Raw genomic sequence first — 18,437 nt, forward strand, 5'->3', positions numbered from 1 at the left:
TGTTTATGAAACATTTATTGTTCGGTCACAAGAGAAAATGTTGCTGTAATAGCAAAGGAGAGGCATGAAAATAGTGGGAGATTATTTCTAGCACCCACCCCAATATGCATTAAAATATGCTACTTTTCAGTTTGCAGTGACTTTAGGGGAAATGGGAATTTGGAACAAGGCAGAATTAAATAGGGTATGTACAGTTTCTTACAATATCTTGAAAGTCATAGAATAAATAGTCTCAATAGAGAAGACATGATTCTCAGCAAGGTTTAAACCAGGGGTGTAGAACCTGTGGCCCTTGATGCTGTTGGATTTCAACCCCCATCCAATCCAGCCAGCAATAGCAGTGGTCAGGTATAATGGGAGTTGTAGTCCAGCAACAGCCAGAGAGTCACAGGTTCCCACCCCTACCTTATGTTCAAAGCCAAGACCCAAGTTCGGCACAATAGTCTTTGGTGACAAAGCTGCAGCAGAGATTTAAAATCACAAAACACGCAGCAAAGAAAAGTGTGTAAATATAGGCTGTAAAACCTTTTAAATGTGCCCTTTCCAGTGAAAGTATCCCACTTTTAATGGTTCTTTCCAAAGTATCCCACTTCCCTAGCACAAAGATAGACCACATGTTTAGTAAGTCATAAAATGGTTTACTTACAAAACTATTCAAAGGTCAGATTCATGTGCTTTTCCATACAGCAGACAGAAAAAAATTGCACAGGCAATAAAATGTTGCTTGGTTACAAAACGGTAATACACACCACCACTTAAACAACTCTCCCCCCTGCTAAGACCATTCATGCAAAACTGCATAGGTAGATGCCTGCAACACCAGGGCATTTGCCAGGAACAGGAACACTCTTGAGTCGGGATATAAGAAAGCAACAATTTTCATTCTAACTTGCATTTGTCACAATCAACACTGCTTTCATTCTGCTGCAGTTCAACTTCCACCAGATACTATGTTATTATTTTCACTGTCCACTGTTTAACAAGACTTATGTAACATACATAACTATTTATCTAATACAGTGGTACCTCTGGTTAAGAACTTAATTTGTTCTGGAGGTCCGTTCTTAACCTGAAACTGTTCTTAACCTGAGGTACCACTTTAGCTAATGGGGGCTCCTGCTGCTGCTGTGCCGCCGCCGTGTGATTTCTGTTCTCATCCTGTGGCAAAGTTCTTAACCTGAGGTCCTACTTCCAGGTTAGCAGAGTCTGTAACCTGAAGCATTTGTAACCCAAGGTACCACTGTATATGTAACCTACATTCATTTAAATATAAAGGAAACACCAAAATGATGTAAAATGAGAGTAATTAATTCTTTGGACATTTAAAAATGTCCAAATAAGAATAAGAATACTGATTATCTTCCCTTGAGTACAGTGGTACCTCAGGTTACATAAACTTCAGGTTACCTGCGCTTCAGGTTACAGACTCCACTAACCCAGAAATAGTGCTTCAGGATAAGAACAGAAACCGTGCTCTGGCGGAGCGGCAGCAGCAGGAGGCCCCACTAGCTAAAGTGGTGCTTCAGGTTAAGAACAGTTTCAGGTTAAGAACGGACTTCTGGAACGAATTAAGTACTTAACCCGAGGTACCACTGTAGTTTCTCTTCCTGATCACAGATGAACATGCACACTGCAGCTATTTCTGCTTCCTCTTCTGCTCTTGTCAGTTTTTCAACATCCCTACCCTTGAGGAGTAATCACATTTAATCTAAGACATGTTCCTGAATTGAATGCCCCCCTTGCCCACCCTAAAAATTACCCCCCATAGGGCCCAGGGCAGGTGTGCCTACTGAATTCATCCAAAGATGCCTCTGAAGGGGACTTTTGTGAAAGGGTTCATATGTTCCAAATATTGCACTTAGAAATGAAAGCCTCTGTTTTAATTATCGCAGCTCCTATCAGCTTGTCTTGATCTTGGCTGCACCATTTGAAAGAGATGATTACAAGGCCTCTGTACAAATGCGACTCTCAAATCTGAAAAGATAAAATGACCAGTTTTACCGAAACCAGTTTTGGTCTAGCAATCTTGTTGAAATTATCCAAGGGCCCTAAGGGACATTAATCAGATCAGTTTGCATCTCTCTCTGGGTGTGCAATTGCACAACTATTTTGCATACAAACTGCTTGCATGAATGCATACAAAGAAAGTGTTTGCATGGGCATGTAATTAAATAAGATCATATCTGACAAGCAAATCCCAGATAGAATAAGCACTAATTACATGGTTACAGTAGAATCTAGCAGCGTTCCATGGTTTAACAGAACCACATTTCTCTCTCTCTTCCAAATCTGGCCATGACTGGGTGTGTCTGTTATTAGAGAAAGGTTCCTCATAATTTGTGAAAAAAGGAGGGGGAAACACCCCTCCATTTCAATTGATATAGTTCCCAGGAAATGAAGGAAATACAAGACACCAGTACAGGAAACAAAGTCGTCTTCTCCTCCTCCTCCTCCTCCTCCTCCTCCTCCTCCTCCTCCTCCTCCTCTTCCTTTTTGCTCCACCCCTGCTGTATCAGGCCAAAGCCCCATTTGGTCCAAAAACTTGTTCTCACAATAGTCAATCAGATGCCTTGGGAAGCCCACAAGAAAGGCACAACAGCACTTTTCCTATTTGTGATTCCCACCAACTGTTATTTAGAACCATATTGCCTCTGGCAGTGGAGGTAGAGCATAGCCATATCCTCAATAAAACGTCATAGTTGGCAACAGCAGATTCCATCTCACATCCCTACTGTCCTGCTGTGGTTCCCAGCCTATTCCTGTGCTGATGTCAGGGAGGTTCTCTCCAGCTCATTCAAACCCTCTCCTACCAGGACAGGGGGAGGCTGCATCAATGCTTCTGCTGGGGGCTAAAAAGTGTGGCTGGTTTTATGGAGGATGCTCAGTCACCTCCAGGGAACACCAAGGACGGCTTGCTTAGGGTTTTCCAAAACATGGAACTTGGCCTGTTCAGGCGTGTAACCATTTGGGTTTTAAACACATGTATGCATAGACACAGCATGAATGCGAGGGCTAGTGACTTAATAGACATGACTGACTTAGGTTCATATAACTATTAGTCAAGGCCATCTGGCGAGACCTCAGTGCTGAATGGGGAACCCAAGCAATGGGGCTCCTGGATCTGAACTGAAGTCCAACACTCTTTAACTATTGTTTTATGCAGTAGATTAGAGATCTTCTCTCCATCCCAAGCAACAGTCCATGTGAACTTGGTGGGAAGAAGGAAAAAGAATGACAGACAGTTAAGGAAGAAAATTCAATGGGTGGAAGAATTCAGAGAAAACTGGCAAGGTAATCTACCCTGTTATTACCCTCATGAAATACACGGTGCCATCTTTCACAAGGAAGAGCTCTAGGCCCATAGCTTATTGGTAAAGCCTTTTGATTTGTATGTTGAAGGCCTCAGGTTAAATCCCCAGCATCTCTAGGTAAGCCTGGGAAAGACTCTTCACCTGAAACCCTGAAGAGCTACTGCCAGTCAGTGTAGACAATACTGAGCTAGGTTGGCCAATGGTCTGCCTCAGTATAAGGCATCATTCTTAAGGTGTGCATAAGCCTCACGTATAATGTCTCTCAGGCCAGAGGCCTTTGAATATTTACACCAGTGAAGTATCAGGCATACAGTTCTCAAGATAATTTTTTGTTGTTGTCCCTTCAATATTTCTCAATAGTTTAATTATTGTTTTAAGTAGTGATGCTGTGAAGCAGGATTTTCAGATTTTTGCCTCTTCTGTCCAATTCCCAGGCATCCTTTTCTGAGAAACATGCTGATGAAGCAAGCAATTAGATATCTTCCTTGAAATCTCCCTGTCTTACAAGGTAAGAGGAGGCACCCCTATTATTCTTAGCAAAGGGGGGGGGGAGAAATGTTGCTCCTCTAACTAAGTGTTATGTAAAAGCTCTATTACTTTCCCTCAGTAAAGATGTATAGATATTTAGGGCACTATAAGCAGAATGAAAGACTGTCCCAACACAACCCGAGGTGGGTTGCACATAGCAAAGGTAAAGGGAACCCTGACCATTAGGTCCAGTCATGATCGACTCTAGGGTTGCGGTGCTCATCTCACTTTACTGGCCAAGGGAGCCAGTGTACAGCTTCCGGGTCATGAAGCCAGCATGACTAAGCCACTTCTGGCGAACCAGAGCAGTGCACGGAAACGCTGTTTACCTTCCTGCCAGAGCAATACCTATTTATCTACTTGCACTTTGACATGCTTTCGAACTACTAGGTTGGCAGGAGCAGGGACCGACCAACGGGAGCTCACCCCATGGCGGGGATTCGAACCGCTGACCTTCTGATCGGCAAGTCCTAGGCTCTGTGGTTTAACCCACAGCGCCACCCACGTCCCAGATAGGGTTGCACATAGGGATGGACGAAACTGTCATAAGAACCAAAGAAGACCCCTGCTGGATCGGGTCAAAGGCCCATCTAGTCCAGCATCTTGTGCACACAATGGGAATTAGATGCTTATGGGAAGCCCACAAGCAGCACCTCAGCACAATAACACTCTCCCTACCTTCACTTCCCAGTAATTGCGCTAGGAAGGCCTTTACTGCCTCTGACGGTCGAGATGGACCATAGCTATCATGGCTAATAGCTGCTGGTAGCTTTATCCTCCATGAATCTGTCCAACCTTCTTTTAAAGCTACCCAAGTGGCTACGTTCTACCTCCACTGTTGGAGGCCACCTCTGAACATCAGTTGCTGGGAGTTACAGGTAGGGAGAGACTGCTGTTTTGCTCAGGTGCTGCTTCCCAGTTTCCCACAGGTATCTGGTTATCCACTGTGAGAATAGAGTTCAGGTCTAGCTAGGCCTTTGGCTCAATCCAGCAGGGTTCCTTTTTATGTTCTTATGACAGTTTTGTCCATCCTTAGATTCTTGATCTTTGGCCATGGCCGGTAAACTTGATGCTCAGAGCCTAGCTGTTTTCACAGCCATCAAATTGAATGTAAAATCCTGTTGGTGGAAAGCTTCCCCCTTCCTTTGTATATTGCCAGCCTAATAGCTGCAGAATCCAGTCCTTAATTGACTGAGTAGCTTGTATAATGCGGATGGTTAAAATGACGAGATTGGACAGTTATTTCTTGAAATTTGTGTGCCGTTCTGTGACGGCTGTTGTTGTTAAATGCCCTACTAAAACTAGCAAGTCGTAGCTATAGCAGTCATTTTGTTTAGCTGAGGATTATTACACATTTTATGTTCCTGGTCTTTACATTTTATTGGGAGTATTTTGTTAGCTTCATAAATTATTCCATCACTAAGGAGGCAGCAGGCATGTAAAGACCAGATTCAACATAGCTTCTTCTGTGGCTTTTGTTTGTCAAAGCAAAATGGGTCCTCCTCTACCTCCTGGCTTGAAAATAAAACATTATCCTATCTTATTTTTAAAGAGGCACATTCCCTCTGCAGGGAAACTTCAAAAGTAGAGACTCAGCTTAAACTAATTTGCTCCAATGCACACATGAAGCTCTGGTATATTCCATATTGTGTGAGAGAGAGCTCCATGCACAAACTGCACCTCCTCCTTCTGACCACAATAAATTATAGGGACTGGGTTGTGCTGTATATTAGGGATGGGGAAGAAATCCAATTCAGTTAGCATTTAAACTTCATCTGCAGTTTCCAAAATAATACATAAATGGAAACACATCAATTATTCAAAATTTGCAGTTATCTGAATTTTGCAGTGCAGTTCTTCAACCAAGTAATGTACAGTGGTAGTTTGGTTCCCGAGCAGCTTAGTTGACGAACAAATCAGCTCCCAAACACCGCAAACCTGGAAGTAAGTGTTCTGGTTTGCAAACGTTTTTCGGAAGCCAAACATCTGTTTTGGCTTTCGGCATTGTTTCCAGGGCCAATCAGCCAATCAGAAGCCACACCTTGGTTTGCAAACATTTTGGAAGTCGAACGGACTTTCAGAACGGATTGAGTTTGAGAATCAAGGTTGTTGTTTTTGTTGTTTAGTTGTTTAGTCGTGTCCGACTCTTCGTGACCCCATGGACCAGAGCACGACAGACACTCCTGTCTTTCAATGCCTCCCGCAGTGTGGTCAAACTCATGCTGGTAGCTTTGAAAACACTGTCCAACCATCTCGTCTTCTGTCGTCCCCTTCTCCTTGTGCCCTCCATCTTTCCCAACACAGGGTCTTTTCCAGGGAGTCTTCTCTTCTCATGAGGTGGCCAAAGTACTGGAGCCTCAGCTTCAGGATCTGTCCTACCAGTGAGCACTCAGGGCTGATTTCCTTAAGAATGGATAGGTTTGATATTCTTGCAGTCCATGGGACTCTCAAGAGTCTCCTCCAGCACCATAATTCAAAAGCATCAATTCTTTGGCAATCAGCCTTCTTTATGGTCCAGCTCTCACTTCCATAACAAAAAATGGGAAATTGCTTTACAAGATTGTATATACCAAAATGTATAAATTAAGCAGAAATCCGAACTAAAATGCTGATTTAAAGAGAATGCATTTCAAGAGAAGTCAACAGGACTCATACTGGATGATCAAAATCTCTCTGGGCACTCTTAGACACCTTTATGTTGTTGTCAGGCAACATTGCCTGAAGAGCAACATGAAGGGAGAGATTGGGAGGAGTATTGGAAAGGTTACCAAATGAAAGTTTCGCAAGGGGGTATCACATGTCCTAGAGATTGGCATCAGAGCAGCCACTGTTGGTTTTGAACTATAAAGTCTTAAAGGGCTCAGAACTGCAATACCTCAAGGATGGGTCTTTCCATATGAAGTGACCTGGACCCTATGATCACCATTTGAAGTCCTTCTTTGTGTGCCTCTTCCATGACAAGACTGGAAAGTGGCAACACGAGCCTTTTGTGTGGTTCCTTCCCACTTATGGAATGCTCTCCCCAAGGAAGCTTTTCTGGCACCTTGATAACATATCTTTAGGTGCCAGGCAAAAACATTCCTCTTCTCCCAGGCCTTTGGCTAATTAAAGAATCTATGCCCTTTTAAACTGTCTTGGGGAGTGTTGTTTTTGTTTGTTACTACCTTATGTATTTTTGTGTTTCTATAGAAATTTAACAAATAAAGTAGTAGTAGTAGTAGTAAAACCAGGTAAAAATATTAATCAGTATTCAAAGGTTGGTTTGTTTTTAAACAATTGCTTGCATACATTAACCTTATAGAAGCATTCAGCCTGAATATGGAAGGCCAAAATGCAGTGATGGATAATGTGGTGGAGCAGCAATGATCACATCACCTTCCAATCGCTGAGCTGCACCCACTTACTGGGAAATGGAGAGGCAAGGCAAAGTGACCAGAGGTTATTAGTCACCAGGGCTAGCTGGCTGAATTAGTCCTACTTGGGCCAGCGAGGAGGCCAGGGGGAGGATTAGCTGTTGGGTCTCAGGGACAACTCCTCCCTGCAGGCAGCACCTATACTATCTTTTTAATGTACTTTCTTACAAAACGTGTATTTATGCAATGTGGTTTATTTTAAAATATGCATTTTATATGAAAATTGTCACTTTTCTTTCAACCAAAAAGTACATTGCTAAATTTAGAGAAGTACAAAGAGCAACCAGTAGTTTTAACCATTGTTCTGTACTGCCTTCAGTGGGTATTAAGCATTGTTGTTCACTGCCCTGATACCTTATAAATACTTTTATAAATAACTAAGGAAAATCCATAGGGAAACATATTAACCCAGGAGGTATGGAACAAATTAGTTTGTATCAGAATTTGAATGATGATGATGATGATGATGATGATGATTCCACAAACATCCTTAGTACGAAAGTTCCATAAGATTCCTGCATTTAACCCTAAAATGGTGGTCTCCCTGTCTGAGAAAAGCAAACTTCTGGATACCATTTCTCTGGCATCCACTTTGTGTGCAAGGCGCTGAAATGATGTGCGTCATTCCAATCTAACATTTTCTGTGAGTGATGCTTACATTTTGACTCTACTTTTTATTCATATTTTTCATAAGGAGAAGCTAAAGTTGCTGCTCTCCGCCAGGGTCACCAAGAGTTCACTAAATGCTGATAGACTGTGTTCTGTATTAATGGCGCTAAGCTAACTGCCTCCCAGTTCTGCCAGATCCCTTTCTTTAAAGAAATAGCTCTGTATTTCACGAGGAAATATTTTGTAAAGCTTTCCCTGCTGATAATTTGTCTGAAAAAAGAGACAGGCTTAATTATTTATATTGACTTGGAAAGTTGGGTATTAGATACGTTCAATAAGATCTGTGCTTTGTTTATGTAGAAATATATGGAAGGAGATAAATATATCCAGATTGTGGAAAGAGCTGATTTCTTATTTCTGAGCTTCATTTCTGCAAGTAGCATTGTTGCCTAATTGTTTGCATTTTTAGCCCAGTTTGCAACCCGGAACTTAACTAACCATTGGAAGTTAAATTGGAAGTGCTGATTTGTCAATAACCTTTAATATAGACTAATGAATGGGGGGAAAGGCTTGGAGAAATGACTTCAGATCTCTGCCATGGTTTCATTGTGTGGCCTTGGTCAAGTCTCGGCACTTCAGTATGGGGTATGTGTAAAGCAAAGCAGGAACCAATCAAGCTAACAAACATTGCTCAGGGGAGACTTGTTCTGCCGGGCAAAAGTCCTGCCTGACTTGAAGCTTTTTTTTATTCCTTCCATGTTAGAGGGAGGCAATGGCCAACTCTGGCTCCTCCAAACACTGAGAATGACTTAGCCAGTAAGCTAGCCTTGGTTGCTCACTAGCTCTCTGAGTTCTTTGTTATAGCCCCCCTTGCCTATCTCATGTGATACTAGGGATGGAGGAGAAATTCATTTTGGTTTTGCAGTTTAAGGCAAACCTTCATAATTTGCACTTCCCAAAACAAGATGCAACCCAAAACATAGCTGTCCTTCAAAAGTCTCTGAGTTTTGTGGTGCGGTTTTCAACCCCCAAATGTATACAAAAATGAGTATGTAAAGGAAAGGGGTGCATAAAATGCATATATTATTGAAAATAAACATACAAAAATGCACTGTATTGGGGAAAATTCCTTGCAAAATGTGTATATTAGGAGAAATGTGCACTACAATGCTGATAAATCTTTAGAATGGCTTTTAAAAAAATGCAAATGGATGCAGAAGTGTGGTGAAGTAAACTCAAGAAACTAAAAAGAGAAACTGAGAGAAGCCACAGTTAACAGAAATGTCGGTCCTTATATGATGCAGCTTTATTGTTTAGACTGTTAAACACTTACATGCTTGCCTCATTAATATCTGCGTTTGCCCAGACAAGAACTGCATGCATCTTAAAGCACTGCTGTTGTTATTGATGTATTTCCTATAATGAACAGTTGCTTAAATATCCTATTTAGGGAGAAGATAAGAAGCTCAGCCTTTTTGAGTAAAGCGTCTCTGTCCAACTTCTACTCTATTGCAGATTGATTAGTAGCACAGAAACCCCCACACTGTGCCTTCTGGTTTTGTGCCATGCACTATGAACTGGCAAGTCAACTGAGTTCAGACAGCAAGCGTCATTTATGGTTTCGAAGAAGCAAATAAGCCTGCCTCCCAACCACTCCAGATGGGGGGAGGTTGTGAAGCCCTTGCAAATTGCAGTCACCTTTATGTCAGGAGGTTAAAGATCATGCTTGTCAACAGGTCAAGCTACAGTGCTAATTCACCTCACTAATGAGTCCCAAACATCCCATAGAACATATGTCAGCAGCTCTGGCCTGCCTCCAGTAAGTAAATAAAATGAAAACCTTATGGAGGAGGTTAGCCTAGCTTTTTGTCACACTTGCATGGGAATTTTCCCTTACTGTTATCTCTGCCGTAGCTGCATTGCTTTTACCATCCTGTTGTATGTGTTTCATTCATGTGCTGAGTGAAAATGAGGAATTTTATCATTATTGCCGGGCTGTAGCCATAGACCACTTTTGGATGCAAATGGAAAACATAAATAAAATAAATTAGAGCTTTAGGGGGCTTAACTTTCCTCCCTTCCCAGAGAAAATGCAGATGTAAGAGCCAGATTGGGTTCCACCTCCCCATTTCTCTTATGCTCTCAGTTCCCTGGCCAAATTGCCTCCCTTTTCTAAAAGGTAAAAGTCAGATTTGGCTATGCTTGCTGCCTGAGCCAGAAGCTGTCTCAGAAATCTCTCAACTGCTATGATTTTTAGGGACAATTCACACACTTTCCAATCCACTGACCTGGGCTATCACAACTGAGACAATGTGTGTGTCTTCTTTATAGATGACAATCCTCAATTTGAAAGAAGCATTTGCAGGTGGGACCTTAAAGCTGCTCATCAACAGGGAGCACTCAGACAGCAGACTGAGGAAGCACACAGGCCAACTGGCCACCTTCTTTCCAGCAATTTATTTACTTTTATTTAACAAGATTTAATTATATACCACTGCGCACACGCGCGCTTACGCACACACACAATTGGTGTAAAATAATAGTCTTTAAAACAGTAAACATAACAAAATTATCAAAATATAGATAAAACTAAGAGCTTTTAAAAAGCAAACTAATGTTTGTTGCACACCACCTCAATCTCCAAGTGGTGTGAGATTCCCGGGGTTCCAGGGTTCATATTTCTTTTGGAATGAGATACAACAGAAACGGTGGGGTCTTTATGATTTTTGGTTTATTTATACATATATACAACCTGAGCTTACAATGGAGGGCTCACAGCATTAACACCCCAAGAGGGTCTTGCTTCACCCAGAGCCACAGTATCAGATTCAAGCAGAAATCAGACATGGCTCTGAACCTCTGCCTTCCCTGCCGACTGCTTCTAGCTTCTAGCTCACATAAAGTAACTCTAAACTCTTGCCTTTGTCTTTGTCTTTCTAACTACCAGTGAGTTGTGTCATCTGGCACAGAGTCACTTCCTTTGTCCCCCTCAATGGCCCATTACCTAGGCTATCTCCTCATCAAGAACAAAATAAAAAAAAATTCTTCCAGTAGCACCTTAGAGACCAACTAAGTTTATTATTGGTATGAGCTTTTGTGTGCATACCAATAACAAACTTAGTTGGTCTCTAAGGTGCTACTGGAAGAATTTTTTTTATTTTGTTTCGACTATGGCAGACCAACACGGCTACCTGCCTGTAACTATCCTCATCAAGAAGTTAGGCTGGCTATTCCAGGTATCTGAATCCTTGTTTAAATTGCAATACTTGCTGGTTTCAGGAATTAGAATGGTCTCAGCATATATTTCACCCCCCCAATAACATTACACATTAATATCATATGTCTGGTCTGGGTACTTCATTGTATTTGTATCCCACCCTTCATCCAATAAATTTAAGGTGATGTACATGGTTCTCCCCTACCTCATTTAATCCCTACAACAACCCTGAGAAGTAGGTTAGGCTGTGAGGCAGTGACTGCCCCAAGATCACCCAGTGAGTCTCAAGGCAGAATGGAAATTTGAAGCCTAGTCTTCTAGGTCCTAGTCTGGCACTCTCACCACTGGATCACACTGAGCTGGCATCAAAACCAGTACAATGATGGCACCAGCCTAATATCAGTAGGCAGGAAGTGCTAGATAACAGGTACTGCCACACTGAAAGATTGATTTCTCACAAGTATTGTCTTTCTGCTTTGGTTGTATTGTATTTTTATTTAACTTCTAGTAGTCCCCCCCCCCGCAAACGTGCCTCTGTATGTATGAATGAGCATATGCAAACAGATGCACATGGTGTCCTCTTTGTAGGCAATGATGACATGCCCTGTTCTATCATCAGCTGAAGAATAATGTGGGGCACTGGATTTCTGCTAATACTAGAGCAGCCATCATGGCTTTTGAACAAACCTCCCTACCCCAGAGTTTCCTTTTAATGCAACTTTTCCTATCTGTTGCCTCCCTGATGGTATTTAAAAACCTTGTTGCAACAGCTCTGCAGCCAGAGGCCTGCAAATAATTATGGCTCGGATTCTGTGGTCATTTTGGATTGGTGCGAACATGATAAATGGCAAGTTTTAATTTGAACTATTGCTCAGCAGACTCACTCAGGTAAGCAATAACTCACTCCAGCAGGCAATAAACCAAAGCAAGAAAATCGCCCACACTTTCTTGAATGTGCTAACAAACTCTTTAGCAGTAAAATAAATATGGTCATGAACTTCCTTAATAAATTGTCCTTTGAAGAGCTAAGGAGGCAAAGTCTTAGACTCACTAGGGGCCTTCAGGGTAAGTCAGAGAGGTTTTCTTTCTTTCTTTTTAAAAAGAAGTTTTTTAAAAAAAAAAACCATTTAGATTTTTTAATCCATTATTAGGTTGTGGGTCAGGGAGCCATACATAAAGCTAAATAAATACCTGCTACAACATTGATTTTCAAACTGTGAATCTTTTCCATATGTGTGCCTCTGTTTTGCAGAGCATACTGGGGCAAGTTCTAGAGCTCACTGAAACAACAATTGGTGCTCAATGAGGTTTTCATATGGATGTTAAACAGGGGAATTATGCCTAAATTATGAAGGGAACTCTTAGCTACAGATTTAGAGTGCTATGGGGGCCATGACTTGCCCCCTACCTATATTCAAGGGCTCCCACAGTCCCTCTGTCTGGAATGTTTCATCATAATCCTTCGCTGATGAGACTTGGGAGTAATAAACAGCGCCCAGGCAGGGCAGGGCAGGACCCTGGACAGCTCCCAGTGGTCCCTCCTGCCTGACCTATAGAAGATATTGTCTCAGCAAAGGTCCAGAGCAGCTCGATGTTTTAGGGAGGCTAACATAGCTTTCCATTCCAATGTCTGCCATCTGCAAATCTTGAAAGGCTTGTAGACAATTCTGCAGCTAGGTGCTCCTGAGTGGCTGTGAAGCAGGAGAGAAGCTACTGAGGAGTCATTCTCGGGGTTTGAGGATAATGAGAGAGCCTCGTCCTCAGGCCAGGAGGGTGTAGAAGTGGGTCTGAGGCCTCCCCTCCTGTTTTGACCTGTGATTCACCCAAATCTGAATCCTCTGATGCTAGGACTTAGGATGCAGGGCTCATGACAATCTTGTCTCATTGTAGCTCTGTGTTTGGCTGTGGAGAGCAATGTGGTCTCAAGCTCTGAATTGCTTTCCTTACTCAATCTCAACAAATACTGACCTCTGACAGCAAATAGCAACCACTGACATGTCTTCAAACTATCCTCTGTGAGGGAGCTCACATGACCACCCTACCCTTTAAAGCAGGGGTGGGGAAACTGTGGCCCTCCAGATGTTGCTAGGTTACAGCTCTCATTGCTCTTGAGCATTGGCCATGCTGGTTAGTGCTGATGGGAGTTGGGTCCAACAATATCTGAAGAGCCACAGCTTCTTCATCCTTGCTTTCGGAGCCACAAGATTGCTCGATATAGGCCTATAAGCACTTGCAATCGATTCTACCTTTGTGAGGAGTGTACCTGTGTGATACACATTTCTAAATCTGTTTTTTCAATTATTTTTAGGTGCACAAGTAGGTGTGTGCTTTAAAAGCATAGTGCGGGAAAGAACCATGGGGGAAAATGGTATAAGCATGTTAAAGCAGCCTGGCTAGGTCAGATCAAAGTCTCATCTGGTCTGGTATGCTGTTATCACACTGGCCAACTGGAAGCTATTAAGAACCCTGCAAGCAAGACGTGAGTGCAGTGACTGGTACTGAGAGGAATATTGCCTCCAACAGTGGAGCCACCATAGCTGTTAGCCTTATCCATAAATTTGTCTCATCTTTTAAAGCTAGCAGTAATACTAAGCAATGTAGCCAGGCCTGATCTCTGCACAGAGTGGGTTTGCTGAATTTTCATTTCCCCCTCTAGGGATTTCCAATCCCTTGTTGGACTAGATGACTCTTGGAGTCCCTCCTAACTCTACAATTCTATGATTTCCAAAAAAAGAAAAGAAAATACAGCTTCTGAGAGTCAGTATAGCTTGCTTTAGCAGCCTGTTCGTTAGGCCAAATAACAGTTATATTTGCATACATACACACCACACCCCCTTTTTTGGTGTAGATTATGTAGGACATCTGGTTTTAAAAAGTGTCGCAATTTCTAAACATATTCTAACACTCTTGGGATTGGAATATCAACAACTGTCTATTGCGGTGAACCGCAGGTCTGGAAAACATTCCTGCAAACTGAGTTCTTAAATAAACATCATGCATCCATAACACATAATGCAAAGCAACGTTCCTCCCCCTTTCTCCCCACCACCATAAACTCAATATTTAGACCAGATGAGGTGCAAAATATGACTTTCCAAGACGAAGCTGCACAATTTACAGAAACACGTACTGTCTTTTCTATGTATACAGAGGAGGGCATGTGGGTTGCAGCTATAGTCAAAGCATTTCAGTTTACTTTGCATTCTCTCTAGAACATGATTATTTTTTTTAAGTGAAAGGTTAGGGAAGAAACAAATGGATGCATCAAAAAGGAAGGGGAGAATCTGATACTTACTATATAAAATAGGCATTGTAAATTTGGCTCATTTGCTTCTCTCTATCCATTTATTCCCCGCATCCAACAAACTTCTAACCCATATTATCAGCTTCCTGAAAGTATCCAGCTGGACTAGAAGGACTCTAATGTTCTGCTATGCCACACCTCATGACAGCCATTTTGTGACTGGCACCAACAGCATTCTCTCCATGTCTGGAATGTGTCCATGGGTCCACAAAGGTTTGTGACCCCGTTCTATCCCAAGTAAAGCCTCCAATAGGGCAATTAAAAGCACAGCTAGAACAGCACCACACAAAGCTACAATATGAGTCAGGGATAGACAATGTGGTGCCCTCCAGATGTGGCCAGAGTTTCAGCTCCAGTCAGCCCCTCCCTGCCAGCAAGGCCAATGGTCAAGAAAGATGGCAGCAGTAGCCCAGCAACATGGGGAGAGGGTGGTCTTCATGGTGGTTGGCCCTAGTATAAGGTTGGAGCTACTACCAAAAGGCCTGGTGGGATTTAAAGCAAAAACAGCCTAATCTGATCCTTGTTTACCCAAAAGCAAATCCCCATTGCCCAGAAAGGAATGTAGCCCTCAAGCTGAAATAGTTTTCCCATGCCTGACTTTCTGGTGGGGCAAGACGGTTGGTGATTTGTGGGGGCATTTGCAGGAGCACCAGACTGGTTCTGCCAATGCCATTACACAGTGGAGACCTCCCCCTCCTGACCTGCCACCTCACCCTTCTCCTCCCGATAAGCAGCAGATGTGTGGCACTGCCCCTCTTCACTGCCCTATCCTGCCATGATGTATAGGATTGCACCATAATGCAGTTAATTACCCTAGAATTGGAACTTCTGGAGTGAACCAGGAATCTTTTTAAACTATCCTTTTGTGACTGATTTTTCTGGCACAAAATATTTATCAGACAGCAGCCTCCAAAGACATATAGGGAGGAATCCAGTGTAGGGCTGTTCCCTCTGGTGTAACATGTAAAATTGTGAACCAGTGATGAAAGTGCAGCCAAATGAGAGTAGCACAGAGTGAGCTTAAGGGGAAAAGAGGGTAGCAGTGGTGAAGAGTTCATTTTCTCCTTTCCCTCCCCCTTCCACATTGCAGTGGGAAGTCTTTGACTAGGGATCTTCCTTGTAAACTCAAAAATCTACATTTAAATGTAGGCATTTTGCAAGCTATAGCCTAGAGAAGCCAGTGAGTATCAACATGGCACAGCTATTGAAGAGAAAATAAGCCTTCACAAAATAAAGGAAAGGTTTTTGTTGGGCTGGGGGGAGGCGGTGGAAGAGAAGTAAAAGATACGGATCATGGATTGACTTTTCAAAATATTGACAAATAGAAGCAGAGAGAAAGCTCTGTCCATAAATAAGAGGACTATTAACCATAATGTTGCTTTCTTCTAACTGTAATGTGACAGCTTTATCTTTCTTTTAAAACAAAAAAGGATAAATCTGGATATTACCTTCTTTTTAAAAACAAAAACACCCAACATTGATAGCATCAAACCTCATAAAATATTAGTATCTGTCTCCCCAGCTATTAAAATTAATGGCTATGGATTCCTTTGTGTTGCATTCTTCAGCTATTTTATCACCTGATACAGTGTGTGTGTGTGTGTGTGTGTGTGTGTGTCTTTCTCTCTGTGCATTTCTCTGCGACTTTGTGTGTTTCATGACCAGCACCATTGAGCAGGAACTAAGCGCGACAACTCTAATTGGAGTAGGAGCTGTGATCTCATGAGCAACTGCATGGACGGGGAACCTGTGGCTCTCCAGATGTTTATTGAATCCATATTTATTAGCCATGCTGGTGGGTATCAATGGGAGTTGGAATCCAACATCTGGAGTGCCAGAGACTCCCCATCCCTGAGCTACTGAGAGGCTTATTTCCTCACTGCCACCCCCTTTTTTCCTGGCCATGCGCTGGGTCACTGTTAACAGATGAAGCTTTTCTGATTTCTCAGTGGCTACTAGGCATGATGGCTATGCACTACCCCCAGTGTTACAGGTTGTATGCTTCTAAATGCCAGTTTCTGGGAAGCACAAGTGGTGAGAAGGCTGTTACATTCATGTCCAACTTGTAGGCTTCTCAGAGGCCTCTGGTTGACCACAGTGAGAACAGGATGCTGGACTAGATAGGCCTTTAATCTGATCTAGCAGGAATATTTTTCTTGTGTTCATTTCCATAAAGGCACATAAAGGCAGCTCAGAGTCTCAAAAATTAGAAACACAAAAGCACTGATTAGAGAAATGCAGTTCTAAGGCCCGTCTCAAGGCCACATTGTGAACCGTCCTGTGATCTTCAGAGGAAGGGTGGGTTTACAAATTTAATAAATAACATAATAAATAAATAGTTCAGTTGGAAAGAAATTTCATAAACATGAGACCACCACCAAGAAGGCCCTGATTTTATAGGTACTGTTCCCAGCTTGATGCAACATCATAAATTTCCCTAGATTAAACTCAATTAATTTTCAAATGATTTGATTTATTATACACGGTTATGTTTTCTTCCCCTTCTACAGCAAATACATTCCAAAACTCTCCATCTCCTGGGGCTCTCCCTGGCCTTTCAGACAAAAATGTTTTGAGAACAACTCAATTTTGCTATTTGCATACTCTTATATAATATAACTTTCCCCTAGTGCTTAATCAATCGTGCTGAAATGTCTGCAAGATCCTTTGGGTAGGCCTCTAGAAAGTTAATATCAATGACAATAATCAACTTTTCTTTTCATGAAAAATAAAACCTTAAAAGCTTGCCTCAAGTGGAAGTTGGATTTTGACACTGCCGTGCAAATCAAGCCCAAATATAGTGAAAAGGTGTGAGATTCCTTTCGGAAAGAACCTTTATATGTAATCTATGGGATTCAGAACATAAGCACCCAGATTTTTGCAAGATACTAGCCCTCTTTATGGGCTCAAACTATGCAGGGGTGCAGGGCTCAAACTATGCACCCCACAGTCTCAGGGCATCCTTCCTACTTGCCCAATCTTTTGCACATTGAGGTGATAGTCAAACTACCTGCAGTCCTTCATGCTCAACACAAAATAAGTTAAGAGACGAGCCGACTGTGCATGCCTGTCCACTTCTTGGAAGTTGAGCTTGGAGCTATTGCTTCAGAGCTTACATAGGGCCTGGAGGATCTGAATCCAGCTTCCATAAAAGGAAGTTTGCAGCCGCAGGTTTTTGAGAGAGGACTGGATGTGATGAGATGCCATTCACACAATTAGCAATTTTGATTCCTGTGGCATGGCGTGACACATTAACAGACCCCCTCCCCCAGTTTGCCTATAGCCTGCTGTTAGGAAATGACTTCTCTGGCATCTGACAAAGACGTGGTGTCCCACCCTTTGATCGCAACCATGTCTTTCATTCTCCTGCACAGAATTCTAACAGGAGGATATTTGTGGGAAACCTCTCTGATTTCACTTTAATGTCCTATTTGAATATAGTAGTGTATTGGGCTAAACTGACTTTTTTGCAGACTCTTGGGTCAATGCTGCTTAATGGTCCAGCCAGGAATGAACCAATTTTGGCCACTGTGGGCTGGCAAGGGGATTGAGTGGTTAACCCACTTTGTTTCCCTCTTGACCTTAAAAACCAAACTTGAACTTTCCTGGGACATAAATCTCTAGAGCATCCCATGATCCTGCCTTGTTTCCCCCCAAGAGATTTTTGTTTTTGCCTGTGACCCACCAACTATGAGGTAACGTCTCCTGATTTGGAGGTTGGTAATGCCCTCAATTATTTAATGACAGGGAACAATGTTTGTGCTGAGACTACAACTTGGATCTCTAGTTTTTAGTTCCAGAAAGGGTTTAGAGGAACAGCTCCAGCAACCTGGAAACAGGCATGACATCTTTGGTTTCCAACATACACTGCAGCAGGGCATTTGCATGTTCAGAGGAGGTCCAAGTCTAACCACCAGAGCCAGTTGTCCTACTGGAGCACACACACACACATGCATACCTTCTATCTAGTGAATGTGGTGCCCTTCAGAAGTTGTTGGACTACAACTCCCATCGGCCCCAATTTGCATGGCTTATAGATGAAGGGAGATGTGCCC

General features: G+C 42.5%; 1 protein-coding gene across 1 annotated transcript in view; it reads left to right on the top strand.

Annotated features, from left to right (window-relative positions):
• The window catches only part of DYNLRB2 (dynein light chain roadblock-type 2), a gene marked incomplete at its 5' end in the record, with an annotated part of 451,085 nt that overhangs the window by 28,011 nt on the left and 404,637 nt on the right, over nt 1–18,437 (top strand). The window lies entirely within an intron of this gene.

This window comes from Podarcis melisellensis, assembly GCF_964234715.1.
Source record: "Podarcis melisellensis genome assembly, chromosome: 8".
Classification (NCBI taxonomy): domain Eukaryota; kingdom Metazoa; phylum Chordata; class Lepidosauria; order Squamata; family Lacertidae; genus Podarcis; species Podarcis melisellensis.